This window comes from Scyliorhinus torazame, chromosome 5 (assembly GCF_047496885.1).
Source record: "Scyliorhinus torazame isolate Kashiwa2021f chromosome 5, sScyTor2.1, whole genome shotgun sequence".
Taxonomy (NCBI): Eukaryota; Metazoa; Chordata; class Chondrichthyes; order Carcharhiniformes; family Scyliorhinidae; genus Scyliorhinus; species Scyliorhinus torazame.
In genome coordinates, this window is record NC_092711.1 from 113,296,315 (window position 1) to 113,314,592 (window position 18,278).

The following is an 18,278-nucleotide window of genomic DNA, read 5'->3' on the forward strand; positions in this document are numbered from 1 at the left end:
CCCCACATCTCTGCCCTGAGACCCACATCTCTGCCCTGTCCCCACATCTCTGCCCTGTCCCCACATCTCTGTGCTTCCCCCCATTCCTGCCCTGTCCCCCACATCTCTGACTTGTCAACACATTTCTGCCCGATCCCCACATCTCTGCCCCGTCCCCCACATCGCTGTGCTTCCCCCCACTCCTGCCCTGCCCCCCACATCTCTGCCTTGTGCCCACACCTCTGTCCTTTCCTCACATTTCTGTCCTTTCCCCACATCTCTGCCCTGTCCCCACATCTCTACACTGTCCCCACATCCCTGTGCTTCCCCCCTATTTCTGCCCTGTCCCCCACGTCTCTATGTTTTCCTCCCAACCCTGCCCTGTCCCTCACCTCCTTGCTCTTTCCCCTGCCCTGGCAGTTTCCCCGCCTCCGGCGCCTTCTCCCGGCTGTCTGAACTATCCTCCGTCGCTCGCCAATGGGCAGCACGGTAGCCTTGTGGATAGCATACACAGCTCCAGGGTCCCTGGTTCGATTCTGGCTTGGGTCACTGTCTGTGCAGAGTCTGCACATCCTCCCCATGTGTGCGTGGGTTTCCTCCGGGTGCTCCGGTTTCCTCCCACAGTCCAAAGATGTGCAGGTTAGGTGGATTGGCCATGATAAATTGCCCTTAGTGTCCAAATTGTCCTTATTGTTGGGTGGAGTTACTGGGTTATGGGGATAGGGTGGAGGTGTTGACCTTGGGTAGGGTGCTCTTTCCAAGAGCCGGTGCAGACTCGATGGGCCGAATGGCCTCCTTCTGCACTGTAAATTCTATGATGAAAAAATCTCGGGCCACACAGTCACATTCCGGCGCCAGTCGTGCTCATGTCTCGCTCCAGTTCTCCCTTTCTCTCTCATTGCAGCCATTCCCTCGCTGATTTAGGGACCTTGCATAAGAGAGAAGAGTGAGTGAGTAGGGTAGGAGAGTGAGTGCGGGTGAATGAGTGTGGTGGTATGTATTAGGGGTCATGTGGTACCTGTGAAGCCGAGAGGCTATTGGCTGACAGGTCCCGGGTCCTGGTTGGATCTGCCGACTTCTGGCTCCGCCCTGAAGGCGGAGTATAAGAGCTCGAGCTTCTCCCCGCAGCCTCATTCTGTTGCTGAGCTGCTGGGGACAAGTCTCGCTTAATAAAGCCTAGATCGGCTTCAGCGCTTCTCGTCTCACGTAAGTCATTGTGCGCTACAATTTATTAAGTGAGCTTAAAAGACTATGGAGCTCCGGATCGCCCCGGAGTGCCTGCGGATTAGCCCCCACGCAACGAACTGGCTAGCATGCTTTGAAAACTACCTTCGAACGGCCCCCGGCCGGATCACGGAAGAGCAGAAAATGCAGGTCCTGCACTCGAGGGTGAGCCCGGAAATTTACTCACTAATAGAAGACGCAGAGGATTTCCCGACAGCGCTCGCATTGCTGAAGGGCATCTACGTTCGGCCCATAAACCAGGTCGACGCGCGCCACCAACTCGCGACGAGACAGCAAAGTCCCGGAAAATCGCTCGAGGAATTCTACGGCGCGCTGATAATTTTGGGACGAGGCTGCAACTGCCTGCCAGTGAACGCGATCGAACACACGGACCTGCTAATTCATGATGCATTCGTGGCAGGCATGAACTCTCCCCAAATTCGTCAAAGACTTTTAGAAAGAAATTCGCTAGGACTCTCAGAGGCACGGGCCCTTGCAGCCTCCCTTGATGTGGCCTCCCAAAACGCCCACGCCTACGGCCCCGACCGCGCGGCAGCCCCTTGGGCTACGTGGACCCCCGTCGCGATCAACTCCCCGGCACCCCCCCGGCACCCCCCCCCACCCCCACCCCCCCACGCAAGCTTGCGCGGTTAAAGCGCCAGACCATCCCCGGGGGGGGGGGGGGGCGCTGCTATTTTTGCGAGCAGGCGAAACACCCCTGGCAGCGCTGCCCGGCCCGCGCAGCTACTTGTAAGAGCTGCGGCAAAAAGGGCCATTTCGCGCCCCATGTGCGACCCGCGGGCGCCACCATTTTGGGTCCCGGGCACCCAAATGAATATCTCCCCCTAGCCCCCCTCCACCCCCATCCTATCCTCTCCCCCTCTCGGTGTTGGTTTATTTCTGGGATCCACTGCCTTTCTGCTGTAATGTGATTGACGGCACAGGCATATATAGGGATATTTATATTTGTGTACTGGTATTTCTCTATATGTGTGTCATATTGAGATCACTTCTACCTTTGCTGCTACTCAGATTCTCTCCAATCAGACGGAACATGAACATTGCAAGCTGCCCGGATGTTGACTGTGTATCAGGATCGTCAGGATAGATCATAATGATGTGTGACGTCAATATCCTCTTCAACCCTTATTTCAGCGTCCAAGTGTTCCACTGGGTCTTGGTGGCTCCAGTCCGACAGAAACGGACTGAAATCAATAATAATTTCAAAATTCAGAATCAGCCTAATTTTGACCAACGTAACGGTCACCCGCACCATAATCATTATTATTTAATTAACAATAATATCTGGTTACACAGTGAGTGGAGAATGGGGGTTTTGCAGTGAAGGAAATACTGAGTAGAGAGATCATAACGAGGAGAGCGAGAGGCGGTTCCCGCTATAGTTCCTGAATCAATGGCTCTTCGGCGCAGGCAATTATCTGTCAGAGCAGAAATCCAGATTCAGGTCCCACTGCACTGAGATCCAACAAGACACAAGAATCGAGCAGCGGCAGCAATGTCGAGGATATCACAATGGTATAAGAGCACCAAACGGAAACTGTGACTGGGGACACCACAGACGTAAAGCTGAAAATGTGTGCGGCGGTTATCAGCTGCATTCGCAAGTGAGTAAGCGGAAATAGCGACATTTGAACATCCAGCAGCCTGTGACCACCCTGCACCCGCTCACTGCTCAACTCACTGAGAACAATATAGTGTCGGAGGGGCGGGAAGGGACAAGATTCAACTGACGCTACCTGCACCTATTTGTAAGAGGTATTTCTATTGCATTTTTCACCTTGCATTTAAATCACGGTTGTTTCCCGTTCTCAAGTTCTGACAATATGTTTTTAAATGTTCTGCTGATTCTTCTTCTCTCATCAATTTTGGCCCCAGACTCCAAATGGTAACAACTCACAGTGCAATTAACACTCCTCCGTTGCACGCGGTGCGGTGGCCAAGAGGAAAGGCGTTGGTCTCGTAAACCGAAGATCGCGGGTTCGAATCCCGTCCGTGCCTCGGTGCAGTTGCTAGGCTCCCTTGCGCTCTTTGTGCCAATTCACCCTCGATCCTGTTGCTAAATGTTTATTTCTTTCGCTGGCTCTGAATATGGCGGTCAATATGGTCGCCTTCCTTAATTCTAATTACGTTTGCTCTCGAGTTGCCAGGTGTCTTTCGAGACCGCCACAAGGTTCAAACCATCAGACAGAGGAGTGGAAGGAAGGCCATTCGACCCATTCGGCCCATCGAGTCCACTCCACCATTCAATCATGGCTGATTTCAACCTCATTTACCCGCTCTCTCCATAGCCCTTAATTCCTTGAGAAATCAAGAATTTATCAACTTCTGTCTTAAAGACACTCAACGTCCCGGCCTCCACCGCCCTCTGTGGCAATGAATTTCACAGGAGAAATTTCTCCTCATCTCTGTTCTAAAGTGACTCCCTTTTATTCTAAGGCTGTGCCCCCGGGTCCTAGTCTACCCTGCTAATGGAAACAACTTCCCTACATCCACCCTATCTAAGCCATTCATTATCTTGTAAGTTTCTATTAGATCTCCCCTCAACCTCCTAAGCTCCAATGAATATAATCCCAGGATCCTCAGACGTTCATCGTATGTTAGGCCTACCATTCCTGGGATTATCCGTGTGAATCTCCGCTGGACCCGCTCCAGTGCCAGTATGTCCTTCCTGAGGTGTGGGGCCCAAAATTGCTCACAGTATTCTAAATGGGGCCTAACTAATGCTTTATAAAGTTTCAGAAGTACATCCCTGCTTTTATATTCCAAGCCTCTTGAGATGAATGACAACATTGCATTTGCTTTCTTAATTACGGACTCAACCTGCAAGTTTACCTTTAGAGAATCCTGGACTAGGACTCCCAAGTCCCTTTGCACTTCAGGATTATGAATTTTGTCACCGTTTAGAAAATCGTCCATGCCTCTATTCTTTTTTCCAAAGTGCAAGACCTCGCACTTGCCCACGTTGAATTTCATCAGCCATTTCTTGGACCACTCTCCTAAACCGTCTAAATCTTTCTGCAGCCTCCCCACCTCCTCCATACTACCTGCCCCTCCACCTATCTTTGTATCATCGGCAAACTTAGCCAGAATGCCCCCAGTCCCATCATCTAGATCGTTAATATATAAAGAGAACAGCTGTGGCCCCAACACTGAACCCTGCGGGACACCACTCGCCACCGGTTGCCATTCCGAGAAAGAACCTTTTATCCCAACTCTCTGCCTTCTGCCTGACAGCCAATCGTCAATCCATATTAGTACCTTGCCTCGAATACCATGGGCCCTTATTTTACTCAGCATGCTCCCGTGAGACACCTTATCAAAGGCCTTTTGGAAGTCAAGATCGATAACATCCATTGGCTCTCCTGGGTCTAACCTATTTGTTATCTCTTCAAAGAACTCTAACAGGTTTGTCAGGCATGACCTCCCCTTACTAAATCCATGCTGACTTGTCCTAATCCGACCCTGCACGTCCAAGAACTTAGAAATCTCATCCTTAACAATGGATTCTAGAACCTTGCCAACAACCGAGGTTAGGCTAATTTGCCTATAATTTTCCATCTTTTTCCTTGTTCCCTTCTTGAACAGGGGGGTTACAACGGCGATTTTCCACTCCTCTGGGACTTTCCCTGACTCCAGTGACTTTTGAAAGATCATAACTAACGCATCCATTATTTCTTCAGTTATCTCCTTTGGAACTCTAGGATGTAGCCCATCTGGGCCTGGAGATTTATCAATGTATAGACCTCTTAGTTTCTCTAGCACTTTCTCCTTTGTGATGGCTACCATATTCAACTCTGCCCCCTGACTCTCCGGAATTGTTGGGATATTACTCATGTCTTCTACTGTGAAGACTGACGCAAAGTACTTATTTAGTTCCTCAGCTATTTCCTTGTCTCCAATCACTAGATTACCAGCGTCATTTTGGAGCGGCCCAATGTCAACCTTTGCCTCCCGTTTGTTTTTAATGTATTTAAAGAAACTTTTACTATCATTCCTAATGTTACTGGCGAGCCTACCTTCATAATTGATCCTCTCTTTCGTTATTTCTCTCTCTGTTATCCTCTGTTTGTTTTTGTAGCCTTCCCAATCTTCTGACTTCCCATTACTCTTTGCCACATTCTCGGCTTTCTCTTTTGCTTTGATGCATTCCCTAACTTCCTTTGTCAGCCATGGCTGCCTAATCCCCCCTCTGATAACTTTTCTTTTCTTTGGGATGAACCTTTGTACTGTGTCCTCAATTACTCCCAGAAACTCCTGCCATTGCTGTTTACTGTCTTTCCCACTAGGCTCTGCTCCCAGTCGATTTTCGTCAGTTCCTCCCTCATGCCCCTGTAGTTACCTTTATTTAACTGTAACACCTTTACATCTGATTGTACCTTCTTTCTTTCAAATTGGAGATTGAATTCTACCATATTATGATCACTGCCTCCTAAGGGTTCCCTTACTTTAAGACCTTTAATCAAGTCTGGCTCATTACATAACACTAAGTCCAGAATGGTATTCGAGGCAAGGTACTCATGTTCCCTCCTGGGCTCCATCACAAGCTGTTCCAAAAAGCCCTCCTGTAAACATTCAATGAATTCCCTTTCCTTCGGTCCACTGGCAGCATTATTTACCCAGTCCACCTGCATATTGAAGTCCCCCATGATCACTGTGACCTTGCCTTTCTGACATGCACTTTCTATTTCGTGGTGCATTTTGTGCCTGCGTCCTGACCACTGTTAGGAGGCCTGTACATAACTCCCATTATGGTTTTTTTGCCTTTGTCGTTCCTCAATTCTACCCACACAGACTCCACACCATCTGACCCAATGTCGTTTAGTGCTATTGATTTAATTTCATTCCTAATTAATAAGGCAACCCCGCCCCCTCTGCCCACCTCTCTGACTTTTCGATAGATTGTGAATCCCTGGATGTTTAAATGCCAGTCCTGAACCCCCTGCAACCACGTCTCTGTGATGCCTATCACATCATACCTGCCAGTCACAATCTGGGCCACAAGCTCATCTACCTTGTTCCGTACACTGCGCGCATTTAAATATAGCACCTTTAATTCTCTATTGACCGTCCCTTTTTGTTTTCTTAGTGTGGTAGACCTTGGTTTACTGAGCCTTTCCATACACTGTGTCATATTTTGTGGGATGGGGACTATCGTAACCTCACCTGAGTTTTGTCTTTTCGTGCTTTTTTGTATTCCTAAGCAGCTACGCTTCCCACTGATTACTTCACCTCTTGGTTCCCTGACTTTCCCTCCCCCCCCCCCCCAATCTCTAGTTTAAAGTCCTATTGACCACCCTATTTACTCTTTTCGCCAGAACACTGGTCCCAGCTCGGTTCAGGTGGAGACCATCCCAACGGTATAGGTCCCCCGTGTCCCAAAACTGATGCCAGTGTCCCATGAAAAGGAACCCCTCTTTCCCACACCACTCTTTGAGCCACGTGTTAACTTCCCTTATTCTTGCCTCCCTATGCCAATTTGCACGTGGCTCGGGCAGTAATCCGGAGATTATGACCCTTGAGGACCTGTTTTTAAATTTGAATCCTAGCTCTTTATAATCTCTAAACAGGTCCTCTTTCCTAGACTTGCCTATGTTGTTGGTACCGACATGGACCACAACAACTGGATCCTCCCCCTCCCTCTCCAGTTCCTTTCAAGCCGGTCAGAGATGTCCCACACCCTCGCACCGGGCAGACAACATACCATGCGGGACTCTTTATCCTGCTCACAAAGGACACTATCTATCCCCCTGATAATAGAATCCCCTACAACTACAACTTGCCTATTTACTCCCTCCCCTTGAATGGCCTGCTGAACCATGGTGCCTTGGTCAGCTGACTCATCCTTCCTGCAGCCCTGTTCGCCATCCACACAGGGAGCAAGTGCCTCATACCTGTTGGACAGAGTCAAGGGCTGAGGCTCCTGAGTTCCTGACTGCTGGTTCGCTTTACCTACCTGACTTGCAGTCACACCCTGCTGTCCCTGGCCACTGGCAGGATTTAAACTACTTACTCTGACAGGTGTGACTGCCTCCTGAAACACAGTGTCCAGGTAAGTCTCCCCCTCCCGGATGTGCCTCAGTGTTTGAAGCTCAGACTCCAGCTCATCAACTCTGAGCCGGAGCTCTTCGAGCAGCCAACACTTACTGCAGATGTGGTCGCTGCAGCTCTCAATGGGATCTGCCAGCTCCCACATCAAGCAGCTCAAGCACATCACCTGACCAGCCATCACTAATAAATTAATTAGTTTAATTTAAGTTTACGAGTTTAGCAGTGATTTGTTTTAATATTTGGGGCAGATTTGCTCTCAACCAATCAGATCACAGCTTCCCTCTGACGTCACTTTTTTGGGGAAAAACTGGAAAACAGGAAGTTACCGTTAGGTTTTTATATTCACAGAGACTGCAGACCAAGACAGAAACCGAAAGACTCGATACACCAGTTAGTTACTTCAAAGTCAAATGCTTATTTATTTACACACACAGTTAAATATACTCATGCCCAAATATAACTAAACTATCACTACTGCTAAAGCAGCTTCGGGCGCCCACTCAGTCAGAGGACCAATGGCCGTTGTTTGGTTCTGAGGCTGCTGGGGTGGAACTGGTATTGGATAACAGCTAAGGTCGTCTGTCTGGTAGCGTGTGTTGACCTTGGACTTACTTGTTTCTGTTGCAGCCGTTGGACAGGTCTCTCCTCGGTGAGAGCCGGATCCAAGAGAACGATTCTCTCTTAGGAGTTCCTTCTTACAAAAGAGTTCTCTTTTGAGCGGGCCTTGAACTAGCGGGCCTTGAACTTAGCCCCAATCAATTGGGCCGTTTCTGGATCGTTCCTATGGATTTCATCCAATAAAGGAGTGGGTGCCCTGATGTCTGGGCGTGTCCTAGGTGGCCGTTGGCCTGCTTTGTTCAGGTCTCCTCTGGCGCCGGGGTGTCTGCCTTAGTATCGGTTACTCAAATGTTACTCTTTTGTTCCTGGAGATGGGCCATTAGTATGCTAATGGGCCTACAGTTTTGGTCTTCTCTGGGAGCTGCGGCTCCAATAAACAAACAAACCCTGAACCTGAACCTAGGGGGTGGTTTAGCACAGAGCTAAATAGCTGGCTTTTAAAGCAGACCAAGGCAGGCCAGCAGCACGATTCAATTCCCGTACCAGCCTCCCCGAAGAGGAGCCAGAATGTGGCGACTAGGGGCTTTTCACCATAACTTCATTTGAAACCTACTTGTGACAATAAGCGATTTTCATTTCACCTGTTTGTTTTCTCCGTATTGTCCATTATCCCTGCAACCTTTGCAAAGTGTCCATTTTGTAATCGAGAAGTGGCCATCCCAGATGGCTACACACCCTCCTTGTGATTCTCAATGCGAAGCGCGAAGGATCACATTACCATGGCGCCTTCGTTCTCTGACCAAGCGGGGCACCCATAAGCACTTCACTGGCTCTACACTGCCCTATCCTATGAATCACAATTTTTAACCTAAAATCATTTTACATGTACACATCATTATAAAACTCTACGGGGCGCTATGACATTCAGGCATGCATTACAAAATAAAAAACTGGAACCCTAACTATCCTCAATAAACTATCCTCACTCAAGCAATAAATAAAAAATCGAGAACACTTTAAACTGTACAAATAGCAGCAACACAAGTTCCTCTGGCTTGGCAGTCAAGCACAGAGGTTTACATTTATTTATTGAACGAACAAAACACACAAAGATAAACGGATGCACTTTAATTCACTCGAGGGGTTGGGGGGTTTGGTGAAGTCCGAAAATAGGGGACCTAAACGTGTATACCGGGGTGCGAGAGCGGGAGGCTCTCCTTCGCCTTTTCCTGAGTCGAAGTGTCTGCACGACACTGCAGAGTATTTCCAGTACTAAGAGTGCTTCTACTATGTAAGATAGTGAATACCAGGTGATAAACTTGTCACACCAGGTCGGGGTATCAGTAACTGTCTCGGGGGTAACTATCTCGGGGTTAACTATCTCAGGGTACCGTGTATGGCAGGGATGGGAATCATTCACGGTCTGTGTTGTAGGGGTTAGGGGGGTAACGTCCGTGTGCAACTGAAGGGGTCCCGCGAAGATCCAGGTGAAAAACGCGAAAGTTGTCTTCATCTTTCCTTTTTTCTGTCTTCTTCTTTTTCTTCCTCTGGGGTTCCTGAGGTTCTGGAGATCTATGGACACAAGCATAATATCTGTTATTATCTTGTTTAAGAGCTCGTATGTCTGTCTGTCTGTCCTTTGTTGGCAATTACCCATTAAAATTGGTCACCATCTGTGACTCCCTCATTTTCTTTTTTTTAAACCGAATCTTTGGACAAGACATCTGAGAAAAAGACTGACACAGTGCGAGCCGCCTCGCAGCCTGTGCGATCTACCATCCTAGTGTTTGAGAATGTAAATAGCATACGGAAGCAAACTAAGGGTCGCCAGAAACAAACAAAAGAATTTTGAACGTAACAAGCCAAAATGGGGTGCCGGTAAGAAATGGGGGGAATTCCCGGGTAGGACGATGATCAGTGCCGTTTGTGGTCTACCCGAGCGTAGCTGTCCAGAGGGGGGTCCTCAGGCTGGGCGGAAACCAGTGTCGTTTCTCCACTGCCTGAGCAACCGGCAGGAATGGGTAAGAATGTGGTCGTCATGGGGGCTGCCTCTCGTAATCGAATCAGAAGAGTTGCTATGAGTGGTGTCTGTCGCCAAACTAGTTCCTCGGATTCGTTGTCTGTTGACAAACGTGTTCCATTAACAGCCATTGGGTAGTCCTGCCTGCATCAAGACGTGGCATGGGGCCATGAAACATTTAAATTCACAAACAACATTTAACATGTACATTAAACGAACAAATATACATTACAAACATGGTGCAGGTTCCAACCAAAAGGACACCGTATCTCTCCATCGGTTCCTTTTTACCATCATGTGGACACCTCATTGCTCAGTTGCGAATAGGGTCACAAAGGGATTCGTTTGGTGGGAGTCAAACTCTATGTCATCATCTTCTCTCGGCTGCCATACTCTTGACTGGAGTAGTTTGGCTAAAGCTGCTTGGGGCGAATTGGGGTCCATCTCATCATTCCGGATGAGCCTGAACGAACTGTCTCGGTGCCAGAATCGTGTGTCGAGGTTGAAGCTACTAGGTTTTAATCTGTAAGCGTCGGGCGGTGGGTCTGGGTCAGGGGCTTTGATGTATGTGATTTTGAAGGGATCACTGGAATCATGCTGGGAGTGGGGCGTTGACGAGGGGTGTATTCATAACGTGCTGTGCTGTGGCTGTCATCATTGCTATCGCTATCACTGTCGCTGTCGCTGCTGGTTGAAGGAAGGGAGAGGCGGAGTCGTGCTTCTGGGGGTGGAGTTGAAGTTGTGCCTGAGGACAGGCTGGACTGTCTGGGGGAGGGTAGGAATGCGTCATCTGTGGGCGGGTGTGCTCATCTGCTGCTGCAAGCGAGATGTGGTGTGCATGGTTGTTCTGCGAGCCATAAGCCTTAAGCTGGTTTATGTGAAACCACGCAGACTTGCCATTGGGATATGTGATCTTGTATACCGAAGTGCTGACTTTGTCCGAAATGGAGTACGGTCCGGAAAATTTTGGGGAAAGGAATGAACTGGGGTTGTATAGGGAAAGCATCTCTTGCTGTCCTACTACAAACTCGGTGGCGTGTACCGTTTTATCGAAACAAGCCTTGCTTTGTTTCCTCCTGGTCCCAAGTCTCACAGCTGCTGCATGCTGGGCTGCCTTTATGTTCTCAATAAGCTGCTGTACAGCATTTTCATGCGTGAGGGCGGTGATTGCGGGACTGGCCAAATCCAGTCCTAATAAATACTCTGTCCCTTTCATGGGGCGTCCGGTCATCAGATTGTGGGGGGTGTATCCTGTGGACGTGGATACCATGTTTCTAATGAACATGGTGTGGAGATGCCGGCGTTGGACTGGGGTGAGCACAGTAATAAGTTTTACAACACCAGGTTAAAGCCCAACAGGTTTGTTTCGATGTCACTAGCTTTCGGAGCGCTGCTCCTTCCTCAGGAAGGAGCCTGAGGAAGGAGCAGTGCTCCGAAAGCTAGTGACATCGAAACAAACCTGTTGGGCTTTAACCTGGTGTTGTAAAACTTCTTACTGTTTCTTATGAACATCAGTGCAAAGGGGAGAACTGAGTCCCAGGTGCTGTTGTTTTGATGCACCATTTTCCTGATAGTGGTTTTTAGAGTTCTGTTCATCCTCTCTACAATGCCGCTTGACTGGGGGTGGTATGCAATGTGAAACTTCTGCCTAATTCCGAAAATTGTGAGGATGTTTTTCATTACTCGTCCTGTAAAATGGGAGCCTTGATCGGACTCTATACTGCGTGGGAGGCCCCATCTTGTAAAGATGTGCTGTGTTAGGATTTTAGTTGTTGTTTTGGCCATATTCTTCCTGGATGGAAAAGCTTCCACGCATTTTGTGAAGGTGTCGATGACCACCAACACATACTTAAAACCATTTCTGCAGGGGGGGTAGGGGTCCTATATAATCTATCTGCAAATTCGTCCAGTTAACGGGGCGGGTGTGACTAAGCTGAGCCTCTCGTGCATATCTGACCGGATTGTTCTGGGCACAGATCAAGCAATTTTCAATGTAGTGAGTAAAATCGGCTTTTAAATCAGGCCACCAGCAGAGAGGTTTGAGATGGGTTAGGGTGCGTTCAATGCCTTGGTGTCCATGATTGTCATGGAACTGACAAATAATCTGGTTCCTGTCCTGGCATGGAACTACATAAATGCCTCCTTTGAAAATCACACCGTGATGTGTGGTGATTGTGTTCTTAAACTTATCGTACGGGGCTGGGAAGGTCCCTTTTAAAACTTCCCTGAGCTTTTGATCGTCTTTTTGGGCTTTCGCTAGATCCTGAATGTTAGTCTGTGAGACCTGAACCGCGTGTACTGTGGTGCTCTCGGTGGGGGTGGGGGGGGGTTCCAAAAGTAACCATGCCTGGAGCCTGCCTTCGCTAGGGCGTCTGCTTTAACATTACAAGGGGGGAAATAGCGGTGATGACTGCGAACCTTAATTATGTCATATTTCCTATTTTTAGCTGTCTCTAGGATATGCTCGAGTAATGGGGCTGAGGGTAGGGGCTTTCCGTCTGCAGAAACGAATCCTCTAGTTTCCCACAGGGGTAGGAATTCTGTTGAACTATATCAGACATATAAACTGTCCGAATATATGTCTGCTGGGTTCGGAAACGAGTCAGGGTGATCAACAATATACGCTATGGCTGCCAGCTCTGCTGCCTGCGAGCCGAGATGTCCTGGCAACTTTAATGAAATCACATCTAGGGCATGTCCCTGCGCGTTCTCTACATAAATGCCGCAACTGGTGATTCTCTTTCCATTCAAAACTGTGGAGGAGCCATTCACATAAATTTTCAGGGGTGCGCATGTGTCTGTGGGCTGGGGTCTCTGGGGTGTATTACCTGCTTTTCTGGGAACTGACTTAGGTATAAATGGGCCAGTGTTGTGTTGTGTGGTGATGATCTCACACTCATGTGGGGTACCTGCATATTGCAAATTATCGGCTAGGAAAGTGTGGGTCTTGGTTCTTTTAACTGTAATGTCCCGTCCCTGTAAAAGAAGGGTCCAATGGGCTGCGCAGATTTGGCTGACTGTGCCATCTTTAAGTCGACCGTCTAATAATAGCTGTGTTGGGGTGTGTTCAGTGAGCATGGTGATGGGGTTGAGTCCTGTAATGTAGGCGAAGTACTGTACTGCCCAAAAAACTGTGAGCAAGTGCCTTTCGCAGGCAGAAAATCCTTGCTCGACAGGATCTAACGTGCGTGAGGCGTATGCCACGAGGCGTACTTGGTCATGGCGTTCTCCCTTTGTGTCTGTCTGTAGTAGCAAGTCATCTACATACTGGACCAGACAATCGAGTCAGGAAAAGTTTGCTAGTTCATTTGCCAGCTGTCGGTGGAAAATGGAGGGGGAGTTGTGGAAGCCTTGTGGAAAGCACATTCATGTGTATTGTTGTCCCTGGAATGTAAATGCGAATTTGTACTGGCACGCTTTATCCAATGGAATGGACCAAAAGCCATTGCTAATGTCCAAAACCGAAAGAAATTTTGACTGGAGTCCCTGTTTGAGCATGGTTTCGGGACTCGTGGCTACGGTGGGGGCTGCTACTGGAGTTACTTTGTTCAGTTCCCGGTAATAAATGGTCAGTCACCATGATCCATCGGGTTTCCTGACGGACAAAATTGGTGTGTTATTCGTGGAGTCTACTGATTGGAGTACGCCTTGATCAAGCAAACTCTGTATTACTTTGGAGATCTCTCCCTCTGCTTTTTGGGGAAAACCGTACTGCTTTTGGCTTCTGGGGTCGGGACCTGTTGTCTGAAAGAGGAGATGACTGTGTTGGGTTTCTCTCCGAGTCCAACTCCCAAAGATCCTTACAACAACCTTCGAAGAGACCTAGAGTCACGGTTAAAGAAAATAGGCGTCCTGAACCAGATAATGTTTGACATCAAACCTAAAATTTAAGTTGCAATTGTAAAAGTAATGAGAGACATGAAGTTATCATTTACAAGACGAAATATATTGAACTGTGCATTCCATTCATTCATAATAAGTGGGCATCGCTGGCTAGCCCAGCTTTCATTGCCTATCTGTAATTGCCATTGAGAAGGTGGTGGTAAACTGCCTTCTGTAATTGCTGCAGCCAATGTGGTGTAGATTCATCCACAATGCTGATCGGTCTGGCACAATGATGCCCAACTATTTCAGAGGGAATATAAGAGGCAACTGCTGTACTTTCCTATGTATTAAAATAATCATAGAGAGAGAATTTCTCGACGAATATTAGCCGGAACCAGGAATTGGTGGTGATCTAAGGATTTGCGTGAAATTCACAATTACAAATATAAAGAGATTTGTAACGTTGGTGATTTTCCACAGAGCAGGAAGTATACATGATTGAGTCTTGAGAGAGCAGTGAGAGCATGGTGCACTCTGTAATATTCACAGGCGCAGATTCTGGTGAAATATCAACATGGTCAAGGTTCTCGTGTTGCTGAGAATCGTGTTAGTGCAGTATAAACAGAGATAGTTGGAATATAAATATAGACAGGGCGGCCCAATTCCCTAATACAATCTAAGCGAGGTTGTGTTTTAATTCATTGATAAATCAAGCATGATAATTGAGATTAATAATCCCAATGCCTATAATAATAATCGTTATTATTGTCACAAGTGGGCTTACATTAACACTGCAATGAAGTTACTGTGAAAATCCCCTAGTCGCCACATTTCAGCACCTGTTCGGGTATACAGAGGGAGAATTCGCAATATCCAATTCACCGAACAAGCACGCATTTTCGGGACATGTGGGAGGAAACCGGATCACCCGGAGGAAGCCCACACAGACACGAGAGAATGTGCAGAATCCGCACAGACAGTTACCCAAGCTGGGAATCAAACCTGGGTTCCTGGCGCTGTGAAGCAACAGTGCTAACCACTGTGCTACCGTGCCTGTCAATTGTATCGTCGAATGACGAATTTACACTAAAGTAAACGATATTGAGCCGGTCTGCATTGCCTTTTGGATGACTTGAGAAACAAATTCTTCAACAGTTCTCGGAATTGACGGAAAACGTGCCGGTGGAAATTCTGGTGCCTTCCGCAAGATGGCAGCAAACCGTCCAAAGGTGCTTATATTCTACAGTCTTAGTATGGTGTGTCCAAGTGGTAAATATTCAAACCAAGTTCATATAATTATTGCGATAGTCTCCACTTTAGATACTTCTGTTTAAATTCAGGCTTATATTTTAACGTTGGTGGAGTAAGTTGAGGAGTAAGAAGTGGTGGAAAAAACACCAGGCGATGATTAAAACCCCACATAAACAAGTTGTGCCGAATGAAATAGTCTGTTTCAAGAATCACAAAAATACTCGATGTGAAAGTCAAGAAAATGTTTGTAGCAGGGAATGGCTGGAATTGGGTTTCAATATTATTGGCCCCATTCCCAGGAACGATGTCTGAAGTGGCGGTTAAACGACATAACTAGTCTCAGGAAACCGGCTGAAGTTTGTTTTTATTGGCAATGGAGAACAGTCCATTTTGATCTCCCATCGTCAATGCCAAATACAGAGGGAATAAATAGTTGATCTGACTGCTCTTCCATAGTGTTTATTTGGACCCTGCTTGAAGTTTATGTGCACAGGGTATGAGCCGCTTTTATAAACAGCTCACAACAGCTGTGACCCAGAAACCAGCAGCGGTTATTGTTCGAGGCTTTCACCCGTTCCCATCAGGCTCAATCCACTGTAACAGCCCGCGGCGCCAAACAGCCGGAGTCCCGAGATGGTCAATCGGTACAATGTGTCTGCCTGCTGGACTGCATCAGACATTAGGTTCAGTGCTAAATCCGCCTTAAATTCCCCACTGCCGTCCGTGTGCCCCCGAACTGCAAACTCGGCCTGTCTGCCTGGAGAGTGTCGGTACCAGAATAAGCATCGCCGGAAGAGTTGCAGGTTAAATTGACATTTCTCTCTCTGTCTGTGTGAGGGCGGGATCCCGCTGGGTAACAAAATCCCCATCGCCCAGATCTGGAACACACGGTTAAAATAACATCAATTGTTAAACTGAAGTGAACTGATCGTAAAATAAATCCCAGTAAGTGTTGCAGAAACTTCGACATTATTTAGGGAAATTGAATATTTCATTCGGCATAACTAGTTGACGTGGGGGTTTATCATTGCCTGGTGTTTTAGCCATGACTCCTTACTCATAATCTTACTCCATCAACGTATCCTCCTGTTCATTTTTCCATCATCCTTTCAACCAACTTCCCCTTGAGTGAAGCTGCACAATTCACCAAACCCCGCCTCGTGGTGTCGTCTCTACTGAGTAGTACTACACTCCTGTATGCTTCACCCGATGCCTGTGTCTATGTATTCACATTGTGTATTTTATGTTTGCCCTATTATATATTTTCTTTTCATGTATGGAACGGTCTGTCTGAACTGTAAGCAAAAACTACTTTTCACTACATTCCAGCCATTCTCTGATACAACGTTTTCTTGATTTCCCCATTTAGTATTTTTGTGATGTTTGAATGTGTGACCCATAGATTTATGTCCGCCACAAGGGAAGCCCTGTTCCCCATGACAAACCTGTAAAACTCTTGATTCATGCGCATCAAGTTGTCTCACAGTCATCACTTTACTAGAGAATCAACCCACCCCTCTATCACGATTCCTCATAGATATTAATTATCAATTCCGATATCGTTCTTGTAAATATATATTTCCCAATGGTTCCTTATTTCTGATCTTCTTTTGGTAATACTGCAAACGTGTTGCAGGAACAGTTCGATTTTAGGTAAACATCAATTATCTCATTTTCTCACGAATTCGTGGAGATATTATTAGCAATTACCAGAAATTATTACCAATTAAAATTCTAATCATTTAATCGACAATGAATGTCACCCAGACCATAGTGGAAAGGGGGTGAGGGGTGGGGGAGGGGTGAAATGTGGAAGACACGGACACATTGATGCCAATCTGGAATGCGAGGGAATTTCTGGGCCTCACAATATCCAATCAGAAAGCATTGATGTCACTTGCTGCGTGGCAGAAATGGGAAGGCCAGCGAATGGTCTCATGTCATTTCCTGTAGAACACCAAATGTGCAGAGCTGAGAACATGGCCAGAACTAGTGCTTATTTCGAAACTAGAAGCTTTAATGCCATATCCGACTGATCAGACTGAGCAAAAGCTATTCAAGATACTCAACTGGACGCTGGTTAATCTGAGAGACGTTTTACATTTCAGTGGATTGAGTCAAAATTCGATGCTTAATTGACATGAGGGACAGTTTGAGCTTTATTTAACCTAAGAGACAATTTGATCTCCAATTGATCTGACAGACAATTTTATCTCTTATTGACCAGAGAGACAGTTTTATCAGTTGATCTCTGTGCAGACATGCATCTGTCTGTGTACCTTTGAGTCTGCGTTTGAGAGCGTGCACTCGAAGGTACATATTTAAGTTTGCATGCCCCTGTGTGCATCTGGAAGTGGCTGTGGAGAGCGCTCGGTGTTTACCTGTATGTGAGAATATGCAGTTATATTGGTTTTGCAAAGCTACGCGGGCAGATTCTACTGGGCACAGCAGGACCCATCTTGCTCATTGCTTTAAAAAAATATTCTCTCCAAATATCGTTGACTTCCGTGAATAGCATCAATATTCTTGTGTAACTTCTGAATGTGCAAGTCCAGTGTCTCATATTATTAAGTTTGAATTGATTAAGGAGTTGCATCAGCTCCAGGAATTGCATCACTTTTCAGCGGAATGAAAGAACTGATGAGAAAATACAAAACTGGCGTGCAGTGAAAAGCGAAAACGTGAAAGTTAAAACACAATGTACGAATAATTGACCCAGTAAAAAACCCAGGTAATCTACTGACATTTCTTCATTATAGAACCCTAAAGTCCTAGTCCCCTGATCTCAGCTAATGGTAGATTACCTGTGGGGCTATTCTCGCTGGATAATAACAACGCTATACAGACTATCACGAGGCGGGTGTTCAGTCACATATTATTCTCACCAAACACTGTGTTGCAGTTTTTGTACGGGCCACATACGGAGCTATGCAGCTGTGGGTCTCAGAGCGCAGTGATACATGGCTCCATCTGACAACTCCGCGTTAGAAATTCTCAGCCAAACGGCGCTCTCCTCTGTGTTCAGCTCTGCCGTGAATCGTTCCTGTGCGAAGTCGGCTGGGGTGGTACCGTATTGGGTGATAAGCAACACGTTTATTGGGGTTTGACCGGGAAGTTGCCGATACCAATAAAGGTAAGGGTTTTGATCACCTGTTGTAAAACTGCAATTCAGTGTTACCAATCCCCCTTCCCTCACCATCATGATCGGATTGTCCTGGTGCACAGAATCACCGCCAACGCTGTCGCCTGGAAGAGAAATTGAATATTTAAATATTTCCAGGTCACTACAGGGAACTATGAAAGTCCGGTTTTGTTATCGGATTCCATGGCTACTTACAGATCACAGAGAGGG

The 18,278-nt window shown here is 47.0% G+C and overlaps 1 protein-coding gene and 1 non-coding gene across 2 annotated transcripts in view; one reads left to right on the forward strand and one right to left on the reverse strand.

Annotated features, from left to right (window-relative positions):
• Positions 1-18,278, reverse strand: part of LOC140421366 (uncharacterized) — a 522,678-nt gene that overhangs the window by 409,928 nt on the left and 94,472 nt on the right. The gene's annotated exons all lie outside the window — the stretch shown is intronic.
• trnat-cgu (transfer RNA threonine (anticodon CGU)) lies at positions 3,151-3,222 on the forward strand. Its single transcript has one exon. It is a non-coding gene; the product is annotated as a tRNA-Thr (tRNA).